The sequence below is a fragment of the Mesoplodon densirostris genome, chromosome 15, assembly GCF_025265405.1.
Source record: "Mesoplodon densirostris isolate mMesDen1 chromosome 15, mMesDen1 primary haplotype, whole genome shotgun sequence".
Lineage (NCBI taxonomy): Eukaryota > Metazoa > Chordata > Mammalia > Artiodactyla > Ziphiidae > Mesoplodon > Mesoplodon densirostris.
The window spans coordinates 69,435,752-69,462,833 of record NC_082675.1 but is presented as its reverse complement, the minus strand read 5'-3'; the positions used below and the strand labels follow the sequence as shown (position 1 = coordinate 69,462,833).

Sequence of the window (27,082 nt, the reverse complement as noted above, 5' to 3'; positions counted from 1 at the left end):
GATGTGTCTTGATTTTCAGGATATCGTGCTACCTACATGAACAACATCAGGAGATGCTTGCTTTATTTCTACCCTGCATTCTCCCAGATTCCACTAAGGGTATACAGAAAATCTCAAACTGCAGTAAAAACTGTACCAGGCTTGCCCTTAACTGAACACATCTCAGTATCCCAAATTCCGGCCTTTGAATTGAAATAAAAATAAAAACATTGTTATAAACATACATAACATACACTTCTGAATATAGGATATTTCTCCCTTAAAAATACTTTCAGGGCTTCCCTGGTGGCACAGTGGTTGAGAGTCCGCCTGCTGATGCAGGGGACACGGGTTCGTATCCCGGTCTGGGAGGATCCCACATGCCGCAGAGCGTCTGGGCCCGTGAGCCATGGCCGCTGGGCCTGCGCGTCCAGAGCCTGTGCTCCGCAATGGGAGAGGTCCGTGTACCGCAAACAAACAAACAAAAACTTTCATTGCCATAAAAACGATTAACACACTAAGCTTAATTGTCATCTATCTTCTGTACCTATTATAAATGGTCATCTGTTATTTAAAACACACACATACACGTAATGGCACATGAATGGGCCATCTCTTAAGCCTGGAGTCTTTGAACCACTGCATGGAGTTTTAAAATACTTGGTTTTGCCACTCACATACAGAAATGAAAGAGGAAGAGGACTGAAATAAACATGTGTTGTTTAAAAAAAAAAAAAAAAGAAAGAAAGAGTCCTGAAGTCCTAGCCTCCTCTTCCTCCACTCCTACCAGCTTTTGAATCCCATGCATTTACTCGCCAGGCCTCCTAGGGATTCCTTCTGTAAACTGGTGAAAATGGTACCTTTCTGACCACAGTCAGCAAGCCTGTCCAAGGTCACTAAGGTCTCTTCAGAGGCTAAGAGCTATCTCTCTGTGAACTCTTGGAACACAAAGCATGTGGGAAGAAAGGCAATCCCACGCTAGCCTAATTGGAGATGAGAACATAGAGAGTTGGAGCTCTAAAAATTCCAGGTGCAGAGAGATAATATTTTACTTAGAGAAGAGAAAGATGGGTGAAGAAGAGCAGAAGCCTACGTTCCCAGACCACTTGGGTTTGGACAAGCAAGATAACCGGGATTTCTGCATGCCTCAATTTGAGAGGTATACAAAATGTAGGTAGTAGTATTTAGTACGAACTTAGTGAGTTTCAATGGTGATTTAAAAATCCACACTAGCGTGTGTTAAGTTAAAGAAAAACTTTACCATTTGTATTAATTTGAAGATTTTGTGACTCCTTTAATTAAAACTAAAATACGATTTTCAATAAAAATATCTCTTGCTATAGTCTTATTTTCTTTAGACCACATCATATAGAAGATCTAGGTAAAGACCCCATTGAATACACATAAGGCATCTATTCTTCACTCTTTTACCCATTCAGCAAACACTTATTGAGCATCTGCTAGGTGCTCGCATTGTGTTAGCAGGAAAACTCTAAGTGGCCAACCAGATTAAGAATGTTAAATCTGGACTTCCCTGTGGCACAGTGGTTAAGAATCCGCCTGCCAATGCAGGGGACATGGGTTTGAGCCCTGGCCCAGGAAGATCCCACATGCTGTGGAGCAACTAAGCCCGTGGGCCACGACTACTGAGCCTGCACTCTAGAGCCCACAAGCCACAACTACTGAGCCCGTGTGCTGCAACTACTGAAGCCCGCATGCCTAGAGCCCGTGCTCTGCAACAAGAGAAGCCACTGTAATGAGAAGCCCACACACCACAATGAAGAGCAGCCCCCGTTCGCCACAACTAGAGAAAAGACTGCGTGCAGCAACAAATATCCAATGCAGCCAAAAATAAAATAAATAAATTTATTTTTTAAAAAAAGAATGTTAAATCTGCCCTGTTCTACACTGGAACTGAACCTATCACTCTGTGGTTGGATTATTACCTCTGTTCATTTGAAATGCAGTGTCTGCATGCTGCACGGCCCAGTGCACGTGCACAAAAATGATATACAACAGAGAACCATTCAAAACTATATTCAGTGATGTGTCTGAGGTAATGTAAAGAAGCAATGGATACCATGCAAGTTTAGCTCTGAGACCCAAATAGTGTGTCTTCTCTTCAACAGCTTCAGCAGGTGCCACTGAGAAGGGATGGCAGCTGCTCCACCATGTGCCCTCAAACAAGAAGCCCATTTGTGCTAAGAGAGCACAGGAGGGAGAGGAAAACATGTATGAGGCAGACTTTACTTCCTTAGTGTTGGAGTTTCCCATTTTGGGGGATCCAGTGTTTACATATGCATATATGTTAATGTATGCATATGCATTTTATTATATAGACATAGCCGTCTTCATATGTACATGGAATAAAAACTACAGTAGCATTTCTTTAAAGAAACATGGGAGAAATTTTCAAGTACACATATGTATATATCCCTTAACATAGAAATATGTTTATAGTAGCTGATAAAACATCCACTTCTTGATTTGGGGGCCATAGACCTTATCTCCCTGTAAGTCTATTTTATCCTACTAGCAACTTAAGACTAGTAAGGGTTTTAATCGATTTATGTTTACTCAATGTTAATTTGTGCCATGTTACATAAATCAACTCTAAGAAAACTGATTTGTAAAGGCATAATTTAATAATAACTCAATTTATAAATAGTATATATACACTAAATATATTTACTATATATGTATAGTAAATGTACATATTACATATACTAAATGTACATATTTGACTGTTACTAATACCAGCCTATGGTTTAAAATTTGAAGGAAAATGAAAATACCTCCTCTGCCCTACTGTTTCTCTTCCAGACATCTACCACGCTGATTATATCTGACCAGTAGACATGCTTTTTTTTTCCTTCACAATCATATATTCTCTCACCTCACAGTCCTGCTTTAAATCCACATCATTCTGAGGGAGGTCACATATTAACGTCAAATTAGCCATCAGCCACTTCATGTGAACCCATTGCTGAGCTCCCCTTCTATCAGGGTACAGAGGGCAACTGGGTTCTGACGTTGTCGGGTAGATGCAGGCATCTTTTGGAGCACAGAGTACTTAAGGAAGTCGTGCTGAATGGGATGCTGAAGTCTGTCAGGTTTGGGGACTGTCTACCCAGAAAAGAGACTCCAGGGATGAGAAGAGAGTTTGGGATGAATGTTCCACCTACAACGGATCATCACTGCCGAGTGTCAGCTCTCAGGATAGTTTGACTTCTCTCTGCCTTGGGAGGTTTCAGCAAGAGTGAGATCCAATGGAGAGTGCGATGGCTGAGTTATTTCCTAAGGATACTGCAGAATGCAATAGGGTGCCGGAGACAGAGGTGGAGGAATCAAAACTTAAAGTCACCTCTCTCCCATCTCCCACTAGCGTGAGCTCCCCACCACCACCTCCCTCATTCCCGAGTGCAGCCTATAAGCTCCTCTGACTGGAGGTCTGAGAGACTCGTGTGTGTGTGTGTGTGTGTGTGTGTGTGTGTGCGCGCACACTCATCTGTACCTCTCTCTACATCTCATGGCAGTATAAACTTCAACAAGACGTTCAGAATCCTTTCTGGAGACGTGTTAATCATATGGCTCTGATGCCATTTCTACTAACTAGAGTCATAGGGAATTAGACATCCGTTGTTAAACAGTCCACAAATCCAATGGTGCTGAGCAAGCTGATTTTCTGGGTCCAGTTTATAACGTTCAGTTGGTAGCCAAGGAGCCACAAAGCGGTAAGCTCTGATATGATGACTTATCAATCAGAATGTGAAAGCTCCTGCTCAGGGAATTCTGGGAAAACTCCATGAGGCTTTGGAAGCTGTGTTGAAGGAGAAGAAAAGGCCAAGGAGAAAGCCGTGTTTTCTTTCTCCCCTGGGCTTGAACAGCTGTCATCTGTCTCAGAGTGGGAATGCTTTTTCTAAGTAAGAATCTCATTTACATAGTATAGAAAGTAGTGGAAAACCAGTGAATAAACAAATTTAGCATCAATTCCTAGCTGATAATTATGACTCTTTCTTACTCCCTGGAGTCTCAATTCAGAAGAACTGAAGCTTCACAACATTAGTTTTAGGAGCCAGACTTTTAAAGATGCTGCTTAGAGGAAATGCCCCTGATCTTTCTTTGCGCAGCGGTGCACTGCTGTTGTAATTTTGCCTAATAATACCCCAAGCTCCACTTGTTACTAACTAAAGAGAAATAATTCTACAGAGGCTTCAAATGGAGTTGTGTTATCCAACATGAATTCTACCTATGCTTTGGCTCTAGCATACCAAAAGGAATTATTTTATTAATGGCAAGTAATACTCCCTACTCCATTTATAATTTCTTTTCATTCATATACATTATCCAAAAGGTTAAATTAAATGTGGCACACTTGTCTGGTTGATATCAATACTCGGAGCAGTCCTGAAACTTTACAAGAGGTGTTTATTACCACTATAATCTAAATTATACATTTCAGCTTACGACTGGAGAAAATCTTTATTAGTTAAAATCTTTATTAGTCAAGTAATAATGATATATGTACTTTAGAGATAAGTTAATTATACGTTGTATTAATTATTTGAGTCTGGGGACACTGAATGAACCCCTAGAGTCTAAAAACAGGTCTCCCTGTTTTCTCATAAATAAAAATGCTCATCACACATAAATAAAATGGACAGTCCCTGAACTGTCTTTTTTTTCTTTTTTAGTAAGTTTACTTATTATTTATTTTTGGCTGCATTGGGTCTTTGTTGCTGCGTGCGGCTTTCTCTAGTTGCAGTGAGCAGGGGCTACTCTTCATTGTGGTGTGCAGGCTTCTCATTGCGGTGGCTTCTCTTGTTGCGGAGCTCGGGCTGTAGGCGTGTGAGCTTCAGTAGTTGTGGCATGTGGGCTCATTAGTTGTGGCTCGCAGGCTCTAGAGTGCAGGCTCAGTAGTTGTGGCTCATGGGCTTAGTTGCTCCGTGGCATGTGGGATCTTCCTGGAGCAGGGCTCGAACCCACGTCCCCTGCATTGGCAGGCTGATTCTTAACCACTGTGCCACCAGGGAAGCCCTGAACTGTCTTTTGACATGACAAAGGTTTAATTACACCCCACATAACTATAGAGTGGATTGTATTTTAATATATTTTAAATGTTAGAAAAATGGTGATTAATTAATCAGAAGATTCAAACAATCAGAACATCAATATTTCTTGATTGTGCCAAAGAGTAAAGAGAGTTCAATGTACTTAAATATTTATATGTATATACACCTTCCCAGGGGCAGTTAACGTTTACATGTATTTAAATATTTATATGTATAGACACTCATACATAAATCCACCAAAGTCATGGCTCTTTATTGTATAACTTCTGAAATACCATGTGTCATAACAAGTCCCTCAAGTATAACAACTCTCTCATTAGTGCACATTGAATGTTCTCTTCCCTGACGATATGACAAACAGATTTCACTCTGTGAAGATTCTGTCATTCTCTCATTCATACAACAAATAATCATTGATTGCCTGCTACACACAAAGCATGAGACAACGAAAAAAAAACAGATCATATGTGCGCTCTCATCCCTGAGAGAGGCTGGCAGAGGCCAGATTCTGCAGTGTATGATCCAGCACATATAAAGTTTCAAGCCTATCCTGCAGAACATAAGACGTTATCAAAGAACATTAAGTAATAAAGAAATATATTCAAATTTGAAATTCTGGAGATGTCAGAGACATTAGATGTGTGTGTATGTGTGTGTGTGTGTGTATGCACATGTGTACATTCATGAAACAGGGAAATGCATTGGAGGCTAACCTAATATGCTGGTTGAGATGCTACAGGTATAAACAAGGAGGGTTCCAGAGAACTTGTAGAAGAGGGGGCAAATTAAGCCACGTTAAGGAGAACTATAATGAGTCATTCTGGGCTGAGTGGGGCAATGGGGAATGGAAGTGAGGGGCAAGGATGAGTCTAGAACGATGCCCAGATTTCCACTTTGGTAACTGGGTTGGGTTGGTGGTGGTGCCCTTTGTTGACATGGAGGATGCAAGCAGGAAGCAGGTTTGGGAGAAAGATGGTATGTTTACTTTGGGTATGTGGGGTTTCAGATACCTGTAGGACAACCACAAGAAAATGTTCCGTGGGTACTGGATATACTGATCTGGAAGTCAAAGAATAGATCTTGGATGGAGGTAGACATTTAGGAGTCATAAGGAAAGAACAGCTAATACCAAGAAACGGGATTAGATTGCTTGGGAGAATCATGATTGAATGGTTCAGTCTTACCCGCAGAGAGGGAAAATTTAGAGTACAGATTTAGTAAGTAAAAATACAGGTGTTCAAGCTAAAGTGTAATTTCACTTAAACAGCAATTTAGTATATCTCAAATACTGCATCAAACATGTTTATACTAAAAAAAATCTCCACTTTCCTCTGAAATTTAAATGTACTAATTAAGTTCACTAATTAAAATACAGGGTATGCTGTATTTTGTCTGGCAACACTAGTCAAATTACATGAGAACTATAAAGATTCAATTTTCCCTGGCAAGAACAGCCTTCGTTAGCCATATTTATGCAATAATATTATTAGATTGTTTAAATCTAGTTGTCATAGGTTGATAAGTGGATGAGCAAGGGGTGAGTAATTGAATCTGAAATTTAAAATATTCTTTTGAGATCTTTGCTATAATGGGAAGAGGGAAAGATAGGGGAATACCTACAGTGGGACCCAAGACCTCTTTAGGAAGTAAAAGAGGGAAAAGATAAAACCACTAGAATAAGGGAGGGTGGGATGCTGACTCAGGGACACAACTGCTCCATCTCTATTCACCCACCACCAAGTCCTTTGACAAGTCTCTGTGCTGTCTGTATGTCTTCTCAAGCTCGGGTTGTGTAATCCTCTCCCTTTGGCCCTGCCTGATGCACTGCAATTCATCCTTCCATACCTAAACCATTTGTAGGAAATGTGCCTGTCCATCCTCAACAGAGTTATTAACTACTCTTTCAATCCACGCTCTAACAACCTTTACATGATATTTTAAACTTTGTACTGTAATTATTTTAATATCCCTGCCTCCTCATGGGACAGCTTAAGGACAGGATTCTGCTTTATGAAACTTCATAATCCCAAAGTTTAGCCCAGTTCTTGGACCAGTGTAGATAGTTAATAAATGACAGAAGAATAATACACACCCATCTGGGATGCCTTTATTCTATTTATATAGGCTATAAAAACTGAAAATAGGGCAATTTCAAGAATCTCATGTTTATTGGACAAAATAAAACTTAAGATTTATTCAAGCTCCAATTATGGATGCATTAAAGAGCTATGGAAACATAAAGATATATATTGTATCATACATTGTGTACAATTTACACTGTTTAGTTTTTACTTTCATAAATGATATAGAACAGTGCCTCAGTTATACTGCTGGAAAAACCCAGTCTCCTGTATTTCATTTTCTGTTGTTACTTAAGGGACACATCTCCCTAAATACACCAAAGACAGTTTTTCAAGTTATCAGGAGGTGAACATACTGAATGGAACAGATTGTTTAGAGGAAAATCTAAAGTATCAGAAGAGGAGAAAGTAGCAAAAAATTAAGGTGGTAAATATAGGAGAAAGTACAGATACACTGGAACTTAAAGAGAGAGTCAGATCTCTCTGACTCCAAACACAAGACACAAAACAAAGAGGAAAGTTCTGAAAAACGCAAAACCTCGGAAGGACCTGAATTCTTTCTGCTGCAAAAATTATTACCAAGAGTACTGAAATAAAATGACCAAATTGAATTCAAGGTCCTATTCAAAACTTCACTGTGGGGCTTCCCTGCTGGCGCAGTGGTTGAGAATCCGTCTGCCGATGCAGGGGACACGGGTTTGAGCCCTGGTCTGGGAAGATCCCACATGCTGCAGAGCAACTGGGCCCGTGAGCCACAACTACTGAGCCTGCACGTCTGGAGCCTGTGCTCCACAGCAAGAGAGGCTGTGATAGTGAGAGGCCTGTGCACCGTGATGAAGAGTGGCCCCTGCCTGCCACAACTAGAGAAAGCCCTCGCACAGAAATGAAGATCCAACACAGCCAAAAATAAATTAATAAACAAATAAATAAATAAAAAGCCAAGCATTTGAAGCCCTTAAAAAAAAAAAAAAAAAACTTCACTGTGCATATTCCACCTTCGGTAGCCTTGGCAAAACCTCCCAACATTTGGGTAATCATATTGTCATGAAGAAAACCAGCTGCAAATCTAACAAATAGCACTGAAAACTGGGCCAACCATATTCCATTATTAAGTCCGCCTTGGGAAAGGCGTGCAGAGGCATTTGGGTTGGGTTTGCTCCACAGAAAAAGAATAAGGCAGTGAAGGCAAACAATAGGTTTTATGTGAAAAGGGTTAAAATCAGGCTGGGGACTGCCCACCTGTATTCTTATCTTGGTGACTGTGGTCTAAACAGCCAAAATAATACATTATGTGATTTCCACATTGTCAGGCTATTCAACTCACCAGAGCTTAAAACCATGGAAAGGTAGGGTACTGGGTGGGGAAAAGGCAGTGACTCAACTAATTTCAGAGGGATCTGAGCAGCAGGTTTCTGAGACCTTTTCTCTGCCTGCCATCCCAGCTGCAGGCTAGGCCAATCAGAGGGTAGGGAAGAGTCAGCAGATAACAGAGCACAGGGATGCTATAAACATGTTCCAGTGGCTATTGAGTTTCCTTTTACGTAGAAGGGAAAATGCTTGTCAGTGACTTAGGCTTATTGGAAAACTTCAGGTGATTCAAATGCAAAGGCTTAATAAAGAGACTAGTGATTGTGTGGGCCGGATTAAGTGACACACCTAGAAATCAGCAATAGAAGGAAGTCATGAACACTGACCATCTGGAAGGAGCAAAGGGAGGAAAAGAGGATCTCATCCTGAGATCACCAAGAGCGGGAATAAGAGTTTCTCCTTGACCAATTCTTAGTCAGGCTCCTCTGAACTCACTTCGCAACTACGTCCTGACTTTTGGGCTTCCATGTAAGTCTCACTATTGTCCAGTTTTAGCCAGAATCCTGCTAATAAGTCAGTTTCGCTAGAATCTCCCACCCTTGACATCTGATCACCCTCAATATCTGATCAGGTTCTTCATCTCCACTCTCCCCCAGGTGATGTCTGATCTCTCTGGCCTGTCTTCAGTAAGAATCCTGTTAGGTCATTATTAGCCAGAATCCCCCCTGACCGATGATATTTTCTCTCAGTAATTTTCCACCCACTGACCCTCCAACCATTCTCCTTGGCTATAAAGCCCCACTTTTCCTTGCTGTATTTAGAGTTGAGTCCAATCTCTGTCCACTATTACAAAATGTCATTGTAGTAGCTCTCCCCCTACATTCCTCATCAGCAGCAAGTCCCAGAATGAATAATTTTTTCTTTAACAGTGAGAGTCATCACAAAGGGACCCTGTGAAACACTGTACTCATGGAGGGTACAGCCCAGTGAAAAGAAAAGCCCCAGCCTCACTTTCCTTTCACCCTCCTATATATCTTCTCCTGCTCGTGCCTCTCCTTGGGTAAATACACTAGAAGCCAACTGATGACAAGAGTGCCTATTTGATGGAGAACCAAGGGGTCAGCCTCCTGTGACACATTTCACAGCAGAGATGGACAAACACTGGCTTTGGGGTGGGGTAAAGAGAGAATAAACTGATATTGTTCAGGATATTAGCCAGCTAGTTCTCAAAAGTGTATGGAATGCTTGAGCAATTCAAAAACAGTACAAAACTATTTTTGTTCTCTTGGGTGTTTTAAAGCATAAATAAATAAATGCTCTCCTTCTGCTACTTGTTTTGGGAAAATGAATCATTGAAGCTGTCAGAGTGTATAAGCAATGTCTCTTTATTCATGGCCACGGAACAACTCTGTGTTAAAACAACTTTTTGCTTCAGGGCAAATTTTAGCTTTATAATAGCAAGGGGAAAAGGTTAGAAAGGCTTCCTTGTTTATTCTGGGAAATAATAAATGGATTTTTTGGAAAGAATTCTTAGCAGTCTATCTTGCGTATTTTGAAGTTCTTTAGCAATGGAGAAAACATTTCTGGACGACGAGCATGATCTTCATGATTCCCCACAGATCTGAATACATCAGTGTGTTTTACTGAATGTACTAAGAAAATGCTCCTGGCTTACAGATTAACTGGTTTATGAAAGGAATAGGCTCATGGGTAGTTTGTAGATTGCACTGAGATGCAAATTCAAATGCAAATTGCTGAGCTAACGGATTTAGTGGGAAGAGAACTGAATTAGGAGTCAGGAAACTTGGGTTTGGGAAACGAGGTTTGTGTCTAACACTAACTAGGAATATGATTTCAGATAAGAAGTGTATATTCTTTGTGACACAGTGTACTTTCTCTATAATAGTCTCGGTTAGTTTATTTCCAGTGTCCTTTTCAAAATAGCTTTAAAAAATCTAAATTCTAAAGCTATTCATTGAAACAACCAGATACCCATTTGTAGAATAAGAAACACAGAAAAAAAAAATTACCTTTCTTTAGCAACATTTTTTTTTCCGGCCATATTTTTAAATCTGACTTTGAGATTCGCAAATATATGACCATAAACATTTACTACAGAAAGTGCAAGGGGAGCGCATCAGCTAAAGAAGAGGGGATAAAGTTTTGGCCCTGTCTTTGCTTAGGACTTTGCCCTTAATAAAATTGTGTAGTGTGAATACTTTTCTTTGAGGAAGGGAGGGGTCTTCCTTTTGTCCTCCTGCGGTGCAGTTCTTTTCTTTTTTTTAAACATTCAAGTATATTCTTTCTAACCTCTTTCCCTCAATCTAGCCTAGAACTCCAGCATTGTGTCTATTTTTTCAAGAACTTTTTTCCTTACAAAGATCCTCTCTGAGATAATACGGACATATCACAGCAGAGTTTAAAATATTACCTTCTGTAATATTTTACAGAATATATATTCTGTAAATATATTCTGTAAATATATGTAATATATATTACCTTCTGTAATTACCTTCTGATAAACTGAATAATGGCCCTCTGCAAATATCTACTTCCTAATCTCTGGGGCCTGTGAATATGTTATCTTACATGGGAAAAGAAACTTGGTAGATGCGATTAAGTTAAGGATCCTGAGATGGGAGATTAGCCCAGGTTATCCGGATGGGATAAATGTAATCACAAGCAAGGATCCTTGTAAGAAGGAGGTAGGAGGATCAGGGCAAGAGAAAGAAAAGATATAGGGATGGAAGCAGATGTCAGAGAGAAGAGAAGATGCTACACTGTTGGCTTTGAAGGTGGAGGAGGGGACCAGTAACCAAGGAATGTAGGTGGCTTCTAGAAGCTGGGAAATGAAAGCAACAGATTTTCTCCAAGAGTCTCCAAAAGGTAAGGCAGCCCTGTGGACACCTTAATTTTAGCCCAGTGAAATGGATTTCTGACTTCTGGTCTCCAGAACTGTAAAATAATATAATTATGTTGTTTTAAGCTAGTAAATTTCTGGAAATTCATTTACAGCAACAATAGGAATCAAGTAGAAATTCTAAGAATATTTTAAATAGGGTCTTCTGGGGACTTCCCTGGTGGTGCAGTGGTTAAGAATCTGCCTCCCAATGCAGGGGACATGGGTTTGAGCCCTGGTCCAGGAAGATCCCACATGCAGCAGAGCAACTAAGCCCGTGCGCCACAACTACTGAGCCTGCGCTCTAGAGCCCATGAGCCACAACTACTGATCCTGCGTGCCACAACTACTGAAGCCTATGCACCTAGAGCCCATGCTCTGCAATAAGAGAAGCCACTGCAATGAGAGGCCCATGCACTGCGAGGAAGAGTAGCCCCCGCTTGCTGCAACCTGAGAAAGCCCACTCACGGCAACAAAGACCCAACACAGCCAAAAATAAATAAATAAAGTTTTTAAAAAATTAAAAAATATATAGGGTCTTCTGGTAAGATCTAACAACTCCATTAACCAGAGAAACAAATAATTATTTAATAAATCTCTGATGATTTCATATTCTATAATAGGAGGTTGTGGAGAAGTGTTGGTACCCACAGTCTCCCAAATGCCACTAATTCCGCTATGAGTTCTACTGACGTGTAAGGCAAGAAGTCCCATGAGATAGTCCTAAACTATGATTCTGAGGAAAAAAACAAAAAAACTAAGATTAAAAAATATATATATTACAGAGTCGCACAGATAGGCAAAAGAATACAAAGGGTTTTTTCTATCACCATTTCCAGGCACCCTCATGAATTCATAAGAATGCCTTTCCTTTTCTGTTAGATTTTATATCATTCCATTTTTTCCTTAATAAACATCAGTGGGCAAGGCAGAAATTAATTTTTAGATTCAATATCTTAAATGTTTTTTTGGCTAACTAGGATATTGTAAACTGTTTCTGAATTTCCCTTTTCTTGGGGCATCCTTCCTGAATCCAAGTACACTCAGGATGGATAAGAAGGTAATCTTGGGCCTCTTTCCTAGTCCTCTTAAGTGAGGCTTCTAAAAACGGTAACATGGAATTTACTATTGATGAAAATGGCTATTTATTCCCTCTATGTTCTTTACCTCTAAATATACCTCTCTCTCTAATTCCACTTATCATACCATATTATAATTACTTATTTACAAGACTATCTCTGTCCAGTAGAGTCTAATGATGAAACTACGAGTTTTTAAGGTTAGGGATCATTTTTATGCACATTTGTATCTCCCAAGCCTTGTGCCAGATAAGTAAATAAATGTTTTGGGAATTAATTAATCTTTGCATGGACTAAGATTATAACATACTGGATAGTGCTCAGGGAATCTGGGAAAAAATATTAAAGATAATCATAAATATCTGTCAATATTGAACAACATACACTAGATAACGGAAGCAATGGCTCCAAAGCAAACATATCACGGTTTAAAATAGAAGCGCTTATCTTGGGCCAAATGGTTAAGAGCTGAGTATCCCTTTTCCTTTGCATTTCCACACTTCCCTTTCAACCTGGCTTTCACAACATCCTCCTGCTGAAGAGATGCCCTATTGACTTCATCCTGCTCCATTATTCACAGGGATACATTCCCGGTATAGCCTGGGTCTGTCTTCAGACTGCTGTGTGTTTTACGCAGTTTCATCCCTCTCTTGTTCATCAAATTGTACTTGATATGCAAAGATTTGCTCTACATTCCTGCTTTCCACTTTAATTACTAAAGAAATCTGTTATCACTTGCTAAGATATGTGTCAATTTAATGTCATTCTCCTAGGAAACATCTTTGACACTGGAGCTTTCTTAAAAAAATAACTTCTTTGCGCACAGCATAGCAAAACTTCAGATTGGTGGTGCTGTAATGTAGATTTTATTTTAGTAGATTGTTAATGTGCCCTCAGTTAACATAAGCATGTATTTAGGGGTAGCATTGGTCTTGATAGCAAGAATCTATGAAATTTTACTGACCTCTCTGTACAGCCATCAAGATTCAAATTTTGACCCACTTCAGCCTTTCCACAAAAATATTATTATAAAATAATATTACTCTATGACAAAAATACTTTTAAGCCTATCATTCACTTGCTTCCAACAACAGTCAATCAATAAATTCTTGATTTTGAACAATCCCTTAGAGTTCACAGAAATTGCATTTGACTTGTCTTGTGAGAGTGACTGTGTTAAAGGGATAAACAGGGGAAGGTAGAGAAAGCCAAATTACAAATTTCAGTTTGTCAATAAAGTCAGTTGAGAGTATAAGATAATATTATAAAGCTGAGTCCACTGTGATCCTCTACGATGGTTTCCAAAGGTGGCTGAAACATGATAACATCTAAACTGAATATGTCATTTTGATTTTGGAGTCACTGGATAATGAACTGTGGTGAACCATGGTGAGTGATTTTTAAAGATGATTGAAGAAAAACAGATGAGCTTCTTAAATGGGTAAAATACACAGAATAAAGAAAGTATGCCAATTAGTAAAGCAGAGACAGAAGGCCTAAAGCAACATTAAAAATGTAGAACTTAAAAAAAATCAGGGGGCTTCCCTGGTGGTGCAGTGGTTGAGAGTCCGCCTGCCGATGCAGGGGACACGGGTTCGTGCCCCGGTCCGGGAGGATCCCACATGCCGCGGAGCGGCTGGGCCCGTGAGCCATGGCCGCTGAGCCTGCACGTCCAGAGCCTGTGCTCCGCAACGGGAGAGGGCGCAACAGTGAGAGGCTCGCGTACCACAAAAAAAAGAAAAAAAAAAAAGAAATCAGGGACAGACCTAGAAGTTGGAAGCTGTAGGACTCTAAACCTATTTCTGCTGTCAACAGAAAGTGTAATGATTTATGTAATTTCTTACAAATAGTAATTTTTTTTTAATTACAGGAAAAGGCTTCAGGGATATTCATTTGATACAAGTTTTCCCTCCTTAATCTGTCATTCTGTAACACTGAGGGATGTGTCATATGCAAAAACCAGAAACATTCAGAAGTCTGTGAGTGTGGAGCCCAGGGAAATTTTAAGCACCTGTATTATTTACAAGGACATGGATATTGAGATTGAATTGAGAGTGCAGATAGGGAAGAAAGAGGTGGAAGAGGGTTGGACAAACACAGCTAGTCTCCGAGAGTATGCATTATATTTGAACATCATCAAATTCCCTCAGGAGCACTCCCTTGAACAACTGATGTCCTCTCACTAATATTAAACTTTACATGCATATCCTATTCCTGATTAAAGTCCTTGATAGCAGAAATGATGCTTTTTCATTGTATTGTTATTGCTTTTTGGAAATTTCTTTGACGTCCAGCATAAAGTCGGTAGAGACTGGGTAGGGCTCAAGAGTCTGTACACATAAAACTCAAGTTTCAGAGAAGGTGTATAGCTGCAGGCAGGATGGGAGATCACTGCCCGAAGTACCCCAGCTAAGCATTTTTTATCATTCAGCAATTACCAACAGCCTTCTGAAAGTGCCCGGCGGGGGAAGCCCATGTAAATCTTCTCAAAGTATATTGATTTCCTTTGTAAACCGGCTGCACAGGGAAGCCAACAAATATAACTTGTTCTGCTTGGCACTCATTTTATCATTAGTACTATTATTAATAAATAGTATTTATTGTGTATCTCTCATATGCCAGGCAGTGTGATTTTTCTTTAATTATATACCAAGTGCTTGCAAAAAAATTACAAACAGAATTTTATTTTCCACATTTAAAAGTTAAAAACAATTAAGTTTAGAGGGCTCAATAACATGTCCAAGAGCACACAGCAAGTGAATTCATTGGTTTAAGTGACTTTCCATTTCCTGTGAAATTGGTTTAACATGAGGCATTTTTGTGGGTATGGCTTAACCATGGATGCTCAGAAGAGCAAACCATTTTCTACCTGCTTACTTCCCTACTATTTATCAGATCTAATCCAGCCAACCAAACACCAAAGGCACAGTCCACCAAAGAAAGAAAGAATTGATAATCTGGACTTTAAAAAACTTCTGCTCCATGAAAGACAGTATCAAGAGAATGAAAAGACAGTTCACAGATTGAGAGAAAATATAGCAAAGGACCCATGTGATAAAAGACTGTTATCCAAAATACACGAAGAGCTCTAGAAACTCAACAATAAGAAAATGAACAATTCAATTCAAAAATGGGCAGAAGACTTAGACACCTCACCAAAGAAGATATACAAATGGCAAGTAAGCACATGAAAAGCCATTTGACATCATATGTCATTAGGGAATTACAAATTAAAACAATGAGATACTACCACATGCCTAATTGAATGATCAAAATCCAAAACACTAACACCACCAAACACTCATGAGGATGTAGAACAACAGGAACTCTCATTCATTGCTGGTGGGAATGAAAAATGGTACAGCCACTTTGGAAGGCAATTTGACAGCTTCTTACAAAACTAAACATACCATTACCACATGATCCAGCAATTGTGTTTCTTGGTATTTATCCAAGTGTACTAAAAACATGTCTACACAAAAACCTGTACAAGGATGTTTACAGCAGCTCTATTCATAACTTCCAAAGCTTAGAAGCAAGTTATTTATCCATTCAACCTACTGTCCTTCAGTAGGTTGAATGGATAAACTGTGGTACATTCAGATAATAGAATATTATTAAACATTTAAAAGAAATAAGCTATCAAACCAAGAAAAGACATGGAAGAAATTTAAATACACATTACTAGTGAAAGAAGCCAGTATGAAAAGATTATATACTTTATGATTCCAACCATACGACATTCTGGAAAAGGGAAAACTATAGAGACAGTAAAAAGATAAGGGGTTACCAGGTGTTAGAGAGGAGGGAATGATGAATATGCAGAACACAGAAGAATTATTGGACAATGAAAAATATTCTGTATGATACGACAGTGGTGGATACAAGTCATTATACATTTGTCAAAAACCATAGAAGTACACCACTAAGAATGAACCTGAATATACACTATGGGCCAAGGGTGATAATGATGTGTCAGTGTAGGTTCCTCAGTTATAACAAATGTACCACTCTGGTGAGTGATGCCCCTAATGGGGGGGTTTCTACAGTTGCGGGGAAAGGAAGTATATGGGAACCCTCTGTATTTTCTGCTCAACTTTCCTGGGAACCTAAAACTGCTTTAAAACTAAGGTCTATTAATTTAAAAAGAAGCAATTAAAACATACTGGCTTAATTTAAGATGTTTTTTGGTTGTGGCTTAATCAAATCAATTCAAATTAAAATATTTATACCGCTCTTCTCTGTATATAATGAATAGACTACAACAGATGTAGAGGACACTGAGAAAAGAAGAACAACATCCATTTGCTCCATTTATATTGTTACTAAATGAATTTAAATAATGTGGCTTTAAAAATTGCCTCTTGAGTGATCAGATGTATAACATTTGCCAATAGTCCCTTGGAAAGAATTGGGCTACTAATCTGCCTTGTAGATTGCAAAATCCATGGGAGACAACAGACTGTCCTCAAATACATCCCTACCCTTCTTTGTGAGTGTTTCCCAGACCCATCTGCCAAATAAATGTTGCTTTTTGCCTGAATGTTGTTTTAAATGTTTGAAAATTCTGTTTTACTTATTTAATTTTCCCCCAAAAGAATAATGAAAGTGTAAATCATGCTAAATTAAATTACACATGTAGGAAATGATGCAAATGCAAATTATATAAACCTAGTAACAGTTATGACAGTTACACCCAGTTTGATTATCTTATCTTCAGAAGATACTGAAAAGGCTAACTAGTGATACACTGTTCCAGCATATCAACAATTGTTATATCTTCTTGAATGATCAGTCTTTGCTACATTTTCCAGGTTTACACTATAAGGTATAGGAGGTTCCCATGGCATTTGAGTCGTGACGATTTTTCTTGCAAATCTAATGTTAAGTCATGAAGACAGTGTGACAGTAATATGATGAAAATAATTCCCATTTTATCGAAAGAAGTTAAGCACAAACACATACAGCATAGAGGTGATGTTAAAGCTGCAATAAGAATTCAAGGATCACTGTATCTTGTAATTTTGCTCAGGGTTTACAATAACATTTTTAAGGTGTAATTTTTTTTTTTTTTTTTTTTTTTTTGTGGTTATGCAGGCCTCTCACTGCTGTGGCCTCTCCCGTTGCGGAGCACAGGCTCCGGACGCGCAGGCTCAGCGGCCATGGCTCACGGGCCCAGCTGCTCCGCGACATGTGGGATCTTCCCGGACCGGGGCACAAACCCGTGTCCCCTGCATTGGCAGGCGGACTCTCAACCACTGCACCACCAGGGAAGCCCTGAAGGTGTAATTTAAACCAACTGAGGCATCTCAAGATTGCTGCTAACACCACCACTATATTTTAGCCTAAATCTACCTACGCTCATGAAAGCTCCTGATGGCTTTTGTAAACCCAGTATGGGGGGAGGGTGGGGGAAGCTGGGAGGCAACAGTACGGTTCCTCTGAAACACGACATTTATTGTGCGATCACTTTGGAGTCCTGCAGACGCTGTTACGTAGTCTGATGCACCTTCGTTGCTTTCATAGTGTTTGAGCCCTTTAGATCAATCAGCTCAAATTTCTGCTGAAATGTTTAGTTAAGCTGACAAATTTGTGTGGTAAATATAACGGCCTGGCAGGAAGCTTTCTGTCTGCTTTAGTCAATGCTTTGAAATAAATCCAGCCAGAACCATTTGTTCAGGCAGCTTTGAAAGTCAGTGATACAAAGGAATAAGCTATAGGTTCTGTCTTTAAGGCTGTGTTTGAATGGCTCAGTGGGTAAAGACCGGTGCTCTGGAAGGTCCAAAGGACTCCACGGGCAAATGCAACTGGCAGATACAGGTTGGACGCAGCAGGAAGCACTTTATGTATTTATGTGTGAGAATTTGGGCCAGGTCAAAGAGGCAGCCAGCACAGAGGAAGCAGTCAGGTGAGGCTGTGAACCAATGAATCACTCCAGGCACTGCTCTAAGAGCAGCAGATGGAAAAAAAAAAAAGAGCAGCAAATGATGCGGAAGGATGAGGGGATGCACGGATACTTCAGCTCCTGTCTTTAAGGCTTGTTATCTAAGTGCTGAGAATGAATATCCATAAGGACTTTGAAATACTTCCATAACTCATCCATGTGTCTAGTTCTTAATTCATTTAAAACTTAACAAATATTTGATAAGCATGTCTTCTTTGAAAATGAACGTTGGATGCTACTGGGAGGGAATGTCGAGTTAGAGATCTGTTTGGGACCCCTAAACATATAAAAAGAGCAGAGAGGAAAATGGTGTAAGAAACCCCAGAGAGGTACAGTATAATACTGTGGGATTTTAAATAAGTAAGAAATTACTTCCGCTTGATTCAAAGTGATGGTGAATATATAAATGAGTAAACTGGTTCAGTTTATGAGAATGAAAGTAAGCTCAACAAAGGCTAAAGCTATACAGAATAAAAAGGATATTTAAGCTGAGGAGGATTTTTGGTTTTTATACAATCTATGCAGTAACTTAAATTTGTATGGCCTTTTAACTTCCCCATCAACTTTTATATACCCTATTTTATATGGTCATTACAACAGTCTTAGGGTATAAGTAGGAGAAAAATTATTCACCAATTTTACAACTGAAAAATGAATTTCCTGAGATACTGAATGACTGTCATGGTAGGAAAATCGTACCTTGAACTTGGGTCTTCTCCCTCTAGGTACAACATGGGATTTTTCCTCATCATGTAGTTTGTGGTGAAGATTGTTAAAGATGTGGGAAACACTTAAGGGTGTTTGTCCCTAACAAATGGGAATAGGACTTAATTAGAGGGAATAAACTTACAGTTCGTTTTAGATATTGCTGAACTGTTTGAAGTGTTTTTGGTGATAATATACTCCTTTTCTAATTAAAACTAATTAAGAGAAAAGATCCAGAAAAAGAAAACATAAAATAAGGAAATTAAGGACATAGACAATTTAAGGTATAGAGAAAGGGAAAGGGTATAGCCCACACAGAATATAAAAAGACTATATTATATAAACAGATATCTCAAGTTCAGGGATAAATGGGAAAATAGCTTGATCATAATATATAGATTTGATCTACTTCAAGGGTGGATCACCTTCAATGCAGGATCAAATAAACTTCCCCCGAATAATATTCATCTATAACTACAATCCAGGCAAATATGCATATCCTCATGGAAAATTCTATCCCATATCATGTGAGCTAGTTGAGCATACCTGAACAATTCAGTGAAAATTTCTACAATTGAGTATCTTCCCTTTCTCATGGGAATGAGCATATGTGCCTATCTGCCTCATTATTAGTAATAATAACACAAATGTAATGGCATTTTACAATTTAAGCAACAGTGATATAACACTGAACATAATACTACTGAAGATGTAGCTACTTATTTGGAGAATAACAGAGCATTTCAATTAATATGTTCAGAATTCTTAGTTATCGTCAAATGAAATGATACTTTTCCCTTAGGAGGCTACCTACTGCTTTGAAAGTATTGATTTATTTTCATAAATAAATATGCCCTGTGGAGGCAGCTTAGTATGATAGAACATCCTAGGCCAGAACTCTGAAAATAGAGGCCCTCATCTTAGGGTGAGAGCTGCCCACTGTGATTGAAGACCAACTATCCACCCCCTCCAAGCCCATGCACACTCAGCTGCAGCAATACTGTACAGAGTCTTCTAGCTCACTGGCAATGCAGGCAGAAGCAACAAGCAAGGTACTACTTTGCAATAAAAATCTAGAGATTTAGAGAAAAAAATAAAACTGGTTATTCAATTCGAGGTAGCCATAGCTGGTGAGGTGGATTTGAGGTCTTGATATGCCAACATCCATAAAGTGAAACAGATCAAGGTGTTTAAGTAACTGATTGTAAACTTTGTGCATTAAGGGACATGGCCACACGATTTGCCGTGCACATCTTTGGGTGTGACTTATATAAGCTGTATATCTCTTATCTGAAAGGTGCTTGTTTAGACTCTTCTGAACCAAATTGTATTTGGGTGTCAGAAAGCTGAGAGTCAGGTGTTATGATCTAGCGATGGTTTTCAAAGAGTTGATTTATTAGAAGGGAAGATCAGTCAGCTGAGGTATATGACACAGGTGAGAACAGCAAACAGACCATCTGCAAGCTTATGCAGACACAGCCAGATAGAGTAATTCCAAAAATGAGAGAATTCGTTTTCAATTGAAAGAGAGTATGGGATGACATGAATGAAATTTGAGGACATCATGCTGAGAGAGATAAGCCAGTCACAGAAAGACACATACTGCATGGTTCCACTTATTTGAGGTATATAAATAGTGAACTTCATAGAATGAGAGAGTGGAAAGGTATTGGCAGGGGCTGGGGGGAGGTGGAAATGGGGAGTTAATAATCAATGGGTATAAATTTCAGTTAAACAAGATGGATAAGCTCTAGAGATCTGCTATATAACATGGTACCTAAAGCCAACAGTAACATATTGCACTTAAAAATTTTTTAAGGGGCTTCCCTGGTGGTGCAGTGGTTGAGAGTCTGCCTGACGATGCAGGGGACACGGGTTCGTGCCCCGGTCTGGGAAGATCCCACATGCCGCGGAGCAGCTGGGCCTGTGAGCCATGGCCGCTGAGCCTGCGTGTCTGGAGCCTGTGCTCCACAGCAGCAGGGGCCACAACAGTGAGAGGCCTGCGTACCACAAAAAAAAAAAAAAAAAATTTGTTAAGCAGGTACTCATGCTAAGTATTCTGACGACAACAAAATTTTAAAAAATAATAAAAAGAGAGTAGGAAGTTCAAGTTCTTGTGAAATTTCCCTTAAAGCTTATATTCAGGGGATAACTTGATGGGATAGGATGGATGAGGTGAGAAATACAAAAATACTAATGGAGAGAAATAGAAAAATATCATGTGGATTAATGTGAAGATAACAGTATTAGCCTCCAAAAATATAGAGTGAGATGAAAAATGTAAGCTTTTCAAGGACAGAAGCCAGCAAATGGTGCCCCAGTATCTAGCAGAGTGTCTGTGTAAGTAGGTCTTTAAGAAATATTTGTCAAATTGAGGAAATGTCCCTGACTATTAGTGATGAGGATTTGGCCATCTAGTTCTGGTTTCTACAATGAAAATAAACCCAGATTGAGACTAAGAAGACAGGAGAAAGAGTCTGAAAAAGGAAAGTCAGAAATGCCTGTATTTTTTTTCTCCAACTTCCCAGATCATGAAATGAAATATTTTGGAATAATGAAGACATAATCTATTAATATCAAGGTCTTAGACTCTTAGACTCCTGCTGACCAGGACTTCACTGAAATCCACTCCGAAGGCAAGAGAAAAGTAGCCAACTCATTACCACATGTAGTCAGGTCATGTCAACTTCAGAGGCGAGGCTCAGGATTATTTTCAGAAACTATCAGCAGTTGGTAGCCCTTATTTCCTATTCACTCTAAGAAGCAATGAATTCGGGGGAGAGAAATGGAACAACAGAATTGAAACACCTAATAGGAAACCTATTAATGAGGAATGATTTCCTGACTATTCTACCTGTCCTTCATCAGAAACCCTCTTAATTAGAATTTGGGCTGTTTCTGCCCATGAGGAAGGAGAGAAAGAAGAGCCTTTTCACACTTTGAAGAAATGTCCTTGAAATCTCTCTTACCGAGACAGCTTCTGTTTGCTTATTGTCTGAGTCCGGAAGAGCTTCAGAGTCAAGAACTCTTCTAGCTCGTGTGAGACACGGCACAGATCATTACAGCAGCCTCAGCCTCTCAAGCTGCTCCCAGTATTTCTGCAATAACTTGCAGTGAGGGCTGCCCCTTCCCGGCGTCTGGTTGAAGTCTAACAACCAAGATATGACTTACCCAGGGCAGGACTGACTAATCACTTTACAGATGAAGAGACAGGACTTGGCAAGAGCCACGTCTGGAATAAAACGCTGATGTCTGTGACCATTAATCCAGTGGTTTCCCCACTGTATCACAGTGGAAGCATGGCATGGCTTGAGACTGTTCTGTATAATGGTTAAAAGCATGACATCTGGAGGTGGCTCTTGATTCAACTATTTCCTAGCTGTGTGACCAAGGCAATTTACTTAAGCTCTCAGAGTCTTAGTTTCCATACCTGAAATAGGGGTACAATGATAATACATCATACCATGTGAAGATCAAGGAGATAAGCTATGTTACTGTTAAGCCTAAAATCTTGTCTATCTCAGCCCTCAACAATGTAGCCTTTGTGAGTGTGCTAACAAGAGGGGAAGCTGCTCAGGAGCTGGAACAAGGCTAAAAGCAGTAGGAGGTAGGGCTGCCCCAAGGGGTCCATGTGGGGAGTGAGGAAAAAACATGAATTTGAATCCAGACTTAGATGGCTATTAGCTATGTAGGCAAGCCATTTAATCTTTTCTCAATCTCAGTTTTCTAATTTGTAAAATAGGTATAGGATGGATACTTCACTGAGATGTAGTAAAGAGAAGCATAAATTGCTATGTGAAATACATAGTATGATGTCTGGGGTACAGAAGGCACTCGATAAATGATAGCTGTTATTATTCAATATCATTCATAATCAAAGTTCCTCTCCCAATCCATTCCATGTCCCAATTGTTCAGAATAAGTTACACAGATACACACACACACACACTCACACACACTATGATAGAAGAATTAGTGGGTAAGAGGACAGGAATAAAGATGCAGACATAGAGAATGGACTTGAGGACACAGGGAGGGGGAAGGGTAAGCTGGGACGAAGTGAGAGTGGCATGGACATATATACACTACTAAACGTAAAATAGATAGCTAGTGGGAAGCAGCCGCATAGCACGGGGGATCAGCTCGGTGCTTTGTGACCACCTAGAGGGGTGGGATAGGGAGGGTGGGAGGGAGGGAGATGCAAGAGGGAAGACATATGGGGATATATGTATATGTACAGCTGATTCACTTTGTTATACAGCAGAAACTAACACACCATTGTAAAGCAATTATACTCCAGTAAAGATGTTAAACAATCATAATAACAAAAAACAAAACACACTCACACACAAAAGAATTAGTGGGTAAGAAACTAACCTAAGACTTCATTAAATATAATGGTTTTGGTGAAAGAGAAGAACCAGGAGTAATTTCTAGGGAGTCATAAAGTTAGTGTGCACTACAAGATAAGTCATGATAGCACACAAAATAACAGCACACCAGAAGTATTTTATATAGCCTGAATCAATAATAATAATATTAATCATAATAAGATTCTTTTAGAACTTTATTCTCCCTCTTTTAAAGACTGTCATGCTGCTAATATGATTTTACTTTATTTAGCTAGAATACCAACAGAGATATACATTTTTGCTTGCTCCTTAATAGTAATTAAAATAAAACAGTGAGAGGTCTTTCTATCTGTAAGAGATTGGAGTTATTCACTCACGTTACAGGTCTTACCTTCATCAGCCCCTCCTAAATATTCCCAGCTATCTCCTTACAAATATCACCACAGCGTGTTCTATGTTTGAAATTCAGTAGGAATCCTTTATGGATTCTTTAACATGCAACTTCAGCCAGAAAGTTGTCCCAAACTGGCCAGGGGCTTCATGGGACCCTGGCAGTCAAATGTAGCATAACTCTCATCTCTGGCAACATGCCTAGGATGGCCCCTTCCATCAGATATATTCCACACTATCCTTATAAGCAGGCCTGAGCCCAGTTTCCAACTTCCAGGTTGAAAAGTAATAAAGCATTTGAAGACTGATATAATAAGATGATTGTTTTTCATTTGCCCTCTCTCACGTGAGTCAGATCAGTTACACTCTGATAACTCCCTAGAGAAATCCCTCAGTGGACCAGAAAATACTGCTCTACGAGGTCTTCTACCACCCTCCTTACCTCCAACTATAAGGAATGTTGTGTTACTTATATCACTGCCGTCTGATGCCAAGGTGCTCTTGCTTAGACAACCAAATTCAGGATTTGCACAGCATATAGTATAAAGAGTTGACTAATACAGTCATTCCTCAGTATTCGAGGGGGATTCGTTCCAGGACACACTCCTCACTGCCCACATGCTCAACCTTTGTGGATATGAAAATCCAGGGATGCTCATGTATCATATAAAATGGTGAAGTATCTGCATACAACCTACACATCCTCCTATATACTTTAGATAACCTCTAGATTACTTATAATACTTAGTACAATATAAATACGTAAATAGTTGTAAATACAATGTAAATGTCATGCAAAGAGTTGCCTTGCAATATTCAAGTTTACTTTTAGTAACTTTTTTTTTTTAATGTGGTATGCGGGCCTCTCACTGCTGTGGCCTCTCCCGTTGTGGAGTACAGGTTCTGGACACGCAGGCTCAGCGGCCATGGCTCACGGGCTTAGCCACTCCGTGGCATGTGGGATCTTCCCGGACCGGGGCACGAACCTGTGTCCTCTGCATCGGCAAGTGGACTCTCAACCACCGCGCCACCAGGGAAGCCCTGCTTTTTGTAACTTTCTGAATTTAAAAAAATATTTTCGATCAGTGGTTGGTTGAATCTGCATATGCAGAACTCAGGGATATGATACCCACAGATGTAGAGAGCCAACTGTAAACACACAGAGACGTTTTGCATTATTTAAGAGCAAAGCACGCCTTTCTACTTAACGGACATAAAAAGGTTTCTGTGGAATACGTTATTTTACATAATTTTGTTTTTACAAATTACAGATGCTTTATGTTAAAAGCTACTTGCCCTAAATCCTCTTTTTCGGGGGATATCTTAAATTATATAGAAGTAAAACTCCTGCAGATTTGAATTCCAAACATGTTTCAATACAAATATTCAGGCTGATGCAGAGTCAAGATACAAGCAAAACTAGTCAAGTAACTGCTTCTCAGCAGACTGTTTTTGATGGGTCCAAAGGTGGGAAGCAGATCCAGCAGGGCCAGGACTCAGGTGAGGCAAATGGGATGGGTCTTGCGAAAGCATGGTCAGACTATCTTTATCGAATATATTTCTATTTTGTTCATCAAGAATTTTTACATTAATTTTGATTTCTTAAAATGTAGTATTAGGGCTTCCCTGGTGGCGCAGTGGTTGAGAGTCCGCCTGCCGATGCAGGGGACACGGGTTCGTGCCCCGGTCTGGGAGGATCCCACATGCCGCGGAGCGGCTGGGCCCGTGAGCCACGGCCGCTGAGCCTGCACGTCCAGAGCCTGTGCTCCGCAAGGGGAGAGGCCACAACAGTGAGAGGCCCACATACCGCAAAAAAAAAAAAAAAAAAAAAAAAAGTAGTATTAAAATATTATTTATCTGAATTACTGAGTTTTAGGGCATTCCCTTAAATTTCACACCTGAGGCAAGTGCCACATTTTGGCCCCGGATTGGATTACTGGTTCCAATTTTTCACATACCTGTATCGATATTCCTGGTATGTTTTCAAGGTGAGTGGGAAGTAAAGGAAAATTAATTTTCAAAAATATCACAAATTGACCTTCGTATAAAAATAATCTATCGTAGGCATTACTCACATAAATCTTCAAAAGGTATTTTTTTGTCAAAACCTAAGTTCATATTTTCAAAGAAAACAGTTACACCAACAATGGGAGGTTTTAGGGAGACTAGGAGTGTAAACGTCAAATTTAGCAGGACTGTGTGAGAGATCTCCATTTATAAATAATACACTACAACATAGTAACATGATATTTATCTAGCATTGTGTAGACATTTGGTATTTTAGGAACACACATATTTTTGATAGCTTAATGGTTATCAATTCAAATGCCCCCAAGAAAGTTGATGAGAAGCTATCTATCACATCATTTACCTGCTTTCTTAAACAGGCTAGATGAAAATAAACAAACAACTAAAGTAAATCCTTGGATTCTTTAAGTTTATCATCATGAACATCACATTAAGCTGTAATATAATGATGCCATCTGTGGCTATGGTGGGAGATGGAGTTGTTGATCCATGTATGAAATGACCCTTGATTTATTCTATAGTCCAGTGGTTCTCCTGCATCACAATCACCCAAGGGAACAGAGACTGTTGGTCCCCTTCCTCTAGTGTTTCTTTTTCTGTAGGTTTGGGGTGGAGAACAATTTTGCATTACTAACATATTCCTAGGTGATGCTGCTGCCCTGGTCCAGAAGCCACATTTTAAGCAGAATAGATTTTTTAAAATCTTTTTCTTTATCTTCTCCTTCTTCTTCTTTAATAGATTTCCTACCTATCTCTCCTTCACATATCACTTATCAGTGTTTTCCATGTGCTCTTGCTTGTTAAGCTCTTGCAGAAAAAACTGGGCTTTCTCCTCTTGCTTCTTCAGATGAAGATTGTGCCTCTAGGCTTCAGATTTTATTTTCAGCAATCACACAGCCAGTTTGGATACAGAACCAGGGTTGGAGTTCCTGGTCCTTAGTGATTCTGCCTTTAAATTCTGGACTTAAGAAACTGAGGACCTTGAGGTGTCATTTCCTATGAAGTATGGATAGTTCCACAGACCTTCCTAACACCCTTAATTCCCTTCCCAGGCTTCCAAAATATCACTCTCAACTTGAGGAGGCAAATCTGGTTCTTCAATCATCTACATTACCATGGAAGCATCTCTGCTTCTACCAATTTTCTCACTCCTTGTATAAAGTGAGATAGAGAAATGTTATTCACCAGAATGATGTTTTTCTTACTATTTAAAACCCAGGTTTGTTGTCAAACTTTAATATTCTC

At 39.5% G+C, this 27,082-nt stretch overlaps 1 protein-coding gene across 1 annotated transcript in view; it reads right to left on the bottom strand.

Moving 5' to 3' along the window:
* Positions 1 to 27,082, bottom strand: part of DCC (DCC netrin 1 receptor) — an 808,121-nt gene that overhangs the window by 598,559 nt on the left and 182,480 nt on the right. The gene's annotated exons all lie outside the window — the stretch shown is intronic.